The sequence below is a fragment of the Diadema antillarum genome, unplaced genomic scaffold (assembly GCF_040938485.1).
Source record: "Diadema antillarum isolate AM-2024a unplaced genomic scaffold, OU_Dant_1.0 scf00000009, whole genome shotgun sequence".
NCBI lineage: Eukaryota > Metazoa > Echinodermata > Echinoidea > Diadematoida > Diadematidae > Diadema > Diadema antillarum.
The window spans coordinates 2604786-2611883 of NW_027270898.1; positions in this window are offsets into that span (position 1 = coordinate 2604786).

Here is a 7098-nt window from a genome sequence, read left to right on the forward strand (position 1 = left end):
TTGATTTAATGATGATCAAAATATTTGCATATGTGTATATAATGTACATGTATGAGGTGTATCAGTACATTTATTCATACATATCATCATACGATTGTTTGAGATTTGTATCTATCTAATGTATGCATTGTATTTACTCGTTTGTACTATCCCAAATGTCATTTCACCTGCTTGTATAATGTACACTTTGTAATAATTTTGTATTATTTGGATATGGATGTAAATGAAATATTGATGAAACTTTTACTGCTTCACGCTGTCCATTAAATTTGTCATGGAATTTTTAAAGGGAGGTGCACCTTTAACATCAGACGCTTAAGGTAGAGTAATCCTTTCCCCCGCAAAGGGGGGGGGGGGGGGGTTAAAAAGTGCGTTTCAGATCGTTTGGTGTTCCCTATGCAAAGGGTCACCACAGTGATCAGCTTCACGCTGTCCATTAAATTTGTCATGGAATTTTTAAAGGGAGGTGCACCTTTAACATCAGACGCTTAAGGTAGAGTAATCCTTTCCCCCGCAAAGGGGGGGGGGGGGTTAAAAAGTGCGTTTCAGATCGTTTGGTGTTCCCTATGCAAAGGGTCACCACAGTGACCCACTTTCACAACTCTTGTCCCAGCGTTCATGATTTTTTTCCCCCAAAGTCTCCCGAGGTTTCAACAATTACCGTGCGCTGATGATAGAAATCTTTCAAGGAGTTCCCTGGTTTTAATCCTCCTGTAATAAGCGAGAGTCAAATTCGCTTGAAAATCTGTAAATATTTCAAGACAAGCATTATAGTTGCTACATCAAACCGACATATGATTATCCGTAGAAAGCCATTGTTGAAAGGAAATTCAAGACGAGGATAAATTCCACTGAATTCTTGTCATATGCTAATCTAAATGAAAAATTGCAAGAAAAAAAAAAAGAAACCTTACAGGATAACGAAATAAATGAAGCTTGAAAGCTTTAAAGATATGATGAATAAAGAGAAATGGAGGAACATGTGAACAAGTAAAACTGACGAAGATGAATCAAACACTGATATTAGATTACAAAAACAAAAGTTTTCAAAGTAGTTTGGTATTCTCGTTCTCATCTGCAAAGATGACTTTGTTCAAACTTTGTCGGAAAATATTGCACTTGCAAAATCCAGGGTCAAGATAATCCGTGGCAATGATTTGCAAATTCGATATAGTCGACGAGAAAAGAAGTCAATAAACAGATAAACAAATCGAAATCGAGTTCAAAAGAATGTCAAACGTGTGGAGAATCAAATCTATAGGGATGAAGACCATAATTATTTCTGTTCTAGTGTTTTGATATTTTCCACAGGGGCCTTGGAAAGGGGTGGGGGGGGGGGGGGGGAGGCAGCAGCCCCCACACTTTTGGCTTACAAGAAAAAAGGAAAATTGACTTGGGGAAAAAAAGACCCAAGAACTTTTTTTTTTGCTATTCTATGTTTTCCTTATCTGAAGTTTCCTAGACGTGACTCAACAACGAAATGTGAAAACAGAACATGAAATTCAACGCATACATAGAAATATTATGACGAGTTTGTTAAAAAAAAAAAAAAGTTTATTTTAATTTGAATGATGGAATGTAGAATACTAAAAGTATACAAAGAAAAAAAAGATGCACATAGTTATCAAAGTAGGAACGAACTCCAGTGCACGCTATGTTCAGGTGAGTGAAAAGAATGAAGCAAAGAGGGAAAATCATTAAAAGCAGACCATTTTCTTCTTCTGTAGATGAACTCTCAACATCATATCATAGTTATTACACACATTTCATAAAGTAAGAGATGAGAGAAGTTGAACATTAACGAAGTTTCTTGCGCTCCGCGTGGGCTCGTATTTCGATTACGGAAGAGATCGCATATGTCTGTGCGTTATTGTGTATGTGATTATGCATATATTCATGATAATGATATTGGAATTTTTGTCCATTTTGTCCATTTCGTCCATTGTAATTATGCTAAGTAATACTCTTCAGATGTATCATATTTGTTGATTTAATCTATCTTCATTTTTTAGAAATGTAAACGTGAACTAACATGAGCTGAATATGCGCTTAAGTTAGCATGCAGCTTATGGTTGAGTTTATAATTATGTGATTTTGTTTAAGTTTCATATAACCATATACTCAAGTATTATGTATGCATGCATGTACTATGTGTGTGTATGTGCCAATAATGTAAAATAATGTGCAACCAAAATAATCACACCGTCTACTGCGTGGAGTGGAATCAAACATCATCATTTCGGTCCCCGTTTGTAAAGAGCTTTTTGTGATTGCAGTTAATCTGTATGACTGTATCTAAGTTCGCAAATTTAAGTATGTTTGTGTATGTGTATGTATTTACGTGAGTATGTGCCAAAACATAAGATGTGATCAAAACAAAATAATAACAGGGTGCATTATTGCGTGTATTCGGTTTCAAATTGCAATTAATTATCGTCTTGGTCCCGTCTCGTAAGTGGCTTTGCAACCATGGAACCTCGCTGCGAGCAATGATTATAAGTTTACTTGACACTTAGGAGACAACAGTAATCAGTTGTGAATATCTAAGTATGGTGCTTTAGCTGCAATTAGTCCCGATGAAATGCGGGACCTGTGCTCTGTGTTGCCTAAAACCTGAGATAAAACACAAAATCAGAAAATCAAACATAAGTCTGTATATTCTGAATTCTGATTGGCTGATACCTGACCTACATAATGACTTTGATTTTCTGACTTACCTTTAGGTGATTTTTTTTTGTTTCTTTCTTTCATTTTCCTTCTGAGAAGATGGCTGGATATAGCCCATATTGACCTGCACTGTAGTTGATCTTCAATGAGGCCCAGTTAGATGTGAGGCGGGACCACTCCACAGGGTTATCCACCCTGCTCTTTGCAATGAATGAGTGAAGCAGGATCTTTTACGTGCATGAATAGTGTATCTCACACACGGGACCTCCACTTTATGTCCTATCCGAGGAACAGAGACTCAGGAATCGAACCAAGATCCCTTGGATCTGGAGGCCGACGCACTGCCGACTGAGCCATTTCACCACCCTTTGGTAATGTGTTTCTTTACAGGTCTTTGTCTTGTTGAATTGAAACCGTTTGCCCTGGTGGTCCCGTGGCGTAGACTTGAAATGGTCGGCAGGTTCCTACGTCCCATGAACAAATAGGCCTATGTCAACACATACACTTGAGATGTTTCGTTAAAAATGCACCCACTTAATTGCAATGTGAATGCATTTGAGCTACTGAGTATGTCATTACCGAACATCCTGTCACTAGCACAATGGATTCCAAGTACACTAGGTAGTTTTAAGCATAAGACTCCAACCCTAAGCATCTGAAGATCCTCTCGCTTGGACCACCTATAGGACTGGAAACTCTGATAGCGTGAACATGACAACGATAATGACAATGAAATCTACAGGTTTTTGTCTTGTTATATCACCCTGGTTTACATTTACATATATCAAACCTCAATCAGGAATCAAGTAATCAAATGTATAATTTAGTACAGGTGGCCTGTTTATGATATCCACCAAAAAATATGACATCCTTTAAATCAAAATTATAGAAAACATATTTAGATTAGAATCAAAAGCAAACATCGAACAGAGGCAATGACATCAGAATCATGATTTAGTAATCAAAAGAAAACATAATCATACTGTTTGAGAAAAAAAATGATTGAAAGATAAATGAATAAACAATTCTCATAAGACAATATACAAAGAAGCATGACATGACATTTGTATTTTAGCTGTATATAGACTACATATGTATATATATACATATATATATATATATATATATATATATATATATATATATATATACATTATTTACTGTTATCTATGGGTGTATGTGGACCCCTATGGAAACAAGCTCTGCTTATCAGTGTGTTCCACCCTATGAGGTAGAAATAAATTCAAATTCAATTCAAAGAAGCCTGTATATACTTAACGTACATTGACAACAAAATCAGTTGACGTGCAGGATGACTGGTTTGCAGAGTTTTGTTAAATCGACTAGCTTGACATCGCTATTCTAGCGATGTCAAGATAGAATGTTCTAATTCTAATAGAATTGGAACTGGCCTTTCTTGGAATTGTGTTTGAAGAAAAATTCTTTCTCTCAGAATAAAAAAATAAATAAAATGCCCTAAACTAGGGATTTATGTAATGGAAAGCTTGGAGAAAATCATATTCTTTCAATGCCCCAATGCCTTCCTGTTACTATATTGGTAACTGATGATTTCTAGAACGAAATTTCGTCAATATCATGCTCTATGATTTAATGGTAATTTGGCCACATACTCCGCCATGAGTAGGCTATTCTTGACAAGTCTTCTGTTCATGCGTATGCGTTGGGAACTTTCATTGATTATACTTTGCCAATTCTGTGAAAACGGGTCATCGAGTCGGTGCTTCATATCCCAAGATTTACTTTCACTTTGGTAATCAAGCGAAATAGTGGTCATTCCAATTGCGTTAAGCGAATCTGCTGAGAAATCTCACTCACGGTGAGGTGTGAACTCCATGCCAATCAACAAATGTTTAATAATGTCATACATTGCACACTGATGGTGATAATTCATTTTCTTTCCTTGTGATTGTTTCTCAACCTAAAGTTAGACATCTTTTCCTTTACAAAATAATATTGATATTTCTGCCCTTTCCAATTCACCCAACATCATGCAATTTGTAGTGTTCTTTCTCAATCTTGTCAATTATTTGCATAATTGCATACAGACATGTAAAGTTTTGGTTTGTTTAGCATTTTCGAAACCTCAAAATATCACGACCACAAATCATATATCGGCTGTCAACAGGGAGACTTATTTCTACTTCTTTTTTTTGTGTGTTCGATTTACAAGAAGACTGTGCATGGCTCTTCTTAGTTCTGTAATTTGTACCGTTTGAGTTCTCCTGAATTTATCATTGTAAGTACAAACTGTACCACAGTATGTTCATCGACAACCTCTGTATGTTCTCCATCGAATATAAAATGTCTAAATTTTCTTACTTTTCTTCTAGTAAAAAAAAGAAGAAGGCCTTTGTCTTGTTTATGTTACTAAGCTGTAACATTAATTGCATCTAGCGCACATTCATTTTAATTGTATTTTATTTGTAACTATAGAAGACTGTGTCATTAGCATCAGCATAATAACAACGACACAGTCTAATGAACACTTCAATACCACATCATATATGAGAGCACTAGAAGTTTGTGGCGACAAATCTATACCACAAATTAATCTTGAAGAACGTATAAAAATCATGTATAGATAGAAGAATGAAAACATTTTCTCCCGTAGTCGTACAGCAGAATGTAAAAGAAGAAGAAAAAATAAAGCAAAATGCCAAAATACAAAATGTAGAAGGCAAAATGTTTACTCATTCAAGTAAAGTAAAATAACGAGATTCTTGAAAAACCTTTTCTCCCCACGTAGGAGCCTATATTGTGATTTTTTTGTTATCAATTTACTTTCAGTTTCACTTTGTTCTACTCATCCAATATCTCCGTGACATATACAGTAATCAAAACACAAACATTCAGTTTTAGTACAAAGAAGGAATATCACTAATGTATGAATCAGTGCAAAAGATGAAAACATAATTTACAGTAAAACCCCATACAAGTCATAAAACAAACAATTCATGACACGGATAGGTGATACTAAATCAACAAACATAGTTATGCAGATTAGATCCCCACCCCCTATAACACGGATTCCCATACAGCCAGTCTCGGCACACAAACACCCACGCACAGACACACGCGAATACACACGCACACACGCGTACACGCACAGGTATGGTTATCAATCACTTGGTCTACTCACACTTCGTCTAATAGCCATTTACTAGTAGTCTCAACCCACATGATCTAGTCCCGATGTATACACATGAGCAAATGCACACGCACAAACTCTTCTGTAGATATACAAGAAACTTTCCTTCTCATTGATGCATCGACATTAAATCCCTGTGGAGAATGTATAATGAAGCACACTTCGGTTCGAGACTCGTGTACCGGAGATCCTGTATACGATTTCTTTACCCGGCAAATGGTAGGTATGGCTTGCTTCCGTTTAAAAACAATGAAAAAATGCTTATCGCAAATAAATAACATTTGATAGTCGCTGAGTAGGATGAATGGCCCGAATAATAATTATAACTGTAACATGATTCTGAACACATCCTTGGATGCTGCGTGTTTATACCAAGGAGCTGTGATAACTCCTTGGTTTTATTCGCCCCGTCACTCTGTACCAAAGTGCGTGATGGTGTACTATATTGGCGTGTGGTGGCACATCCCTTTTGAAAGACGGTGTAGGCTTAAGAGAATATCTTAAACAGTAAGCCAATTTAGAGTATCAATTCCTCCTCCTCCTCCTCCCCCTCCCCTTTTCTTCTTCTTCTTCTTTCTTTCTTCTTCTTCTTCTTCTTCTTCTCCTTTTTTTTCTTTTTCTTCTTCTCCTTTTTCTTCTTTTTCTTACTATCATTATCATATTCATTACTACTATTATTGTTCTTATCTTTGTTATTATCATGAACATCATCATATTGTTATTCTTACTATCAGCAGGTCCATTATATCATAAGGCCTACTTCTACTACAAAAACTGGAGTATGTATCATTATTATCAAAGTAACGCTACCCGTTACACCATTGCAACATATTGATATATTCCACAGGAATGTACTGACTTGCTTTTTCTCCAAGTAAGTGGATGCGTATACCACAGAGAACAATAGAAATAAAATATCAATATATTGCCAGTACTCCTTCTATTTACTAGTACCACGCGTGATTAACTTCCTGTAACAATCGCCATAATAAATACTATATACTAAAAAAAAATCTAGGTCTATAGCTCAAGAATGTGAAGGCGATGCAAATGTAAAAGACGGCTTCCTATTGTGAAGAGCTATTGATACCCAAGGACATTCTAAGTATTTTTAAAGTTGTCATTATCCAATCAGATTGCAATACTCCTGGATATTGAACACGGTTTGTTGTCTGGTTTGTTCCGATGTCTCTCGTCATCTTCAGAGATTAGAGGGGTCTGAGGGATTTTTGGGAGTGACGGGGAGAGGGGTGATTTTAGCC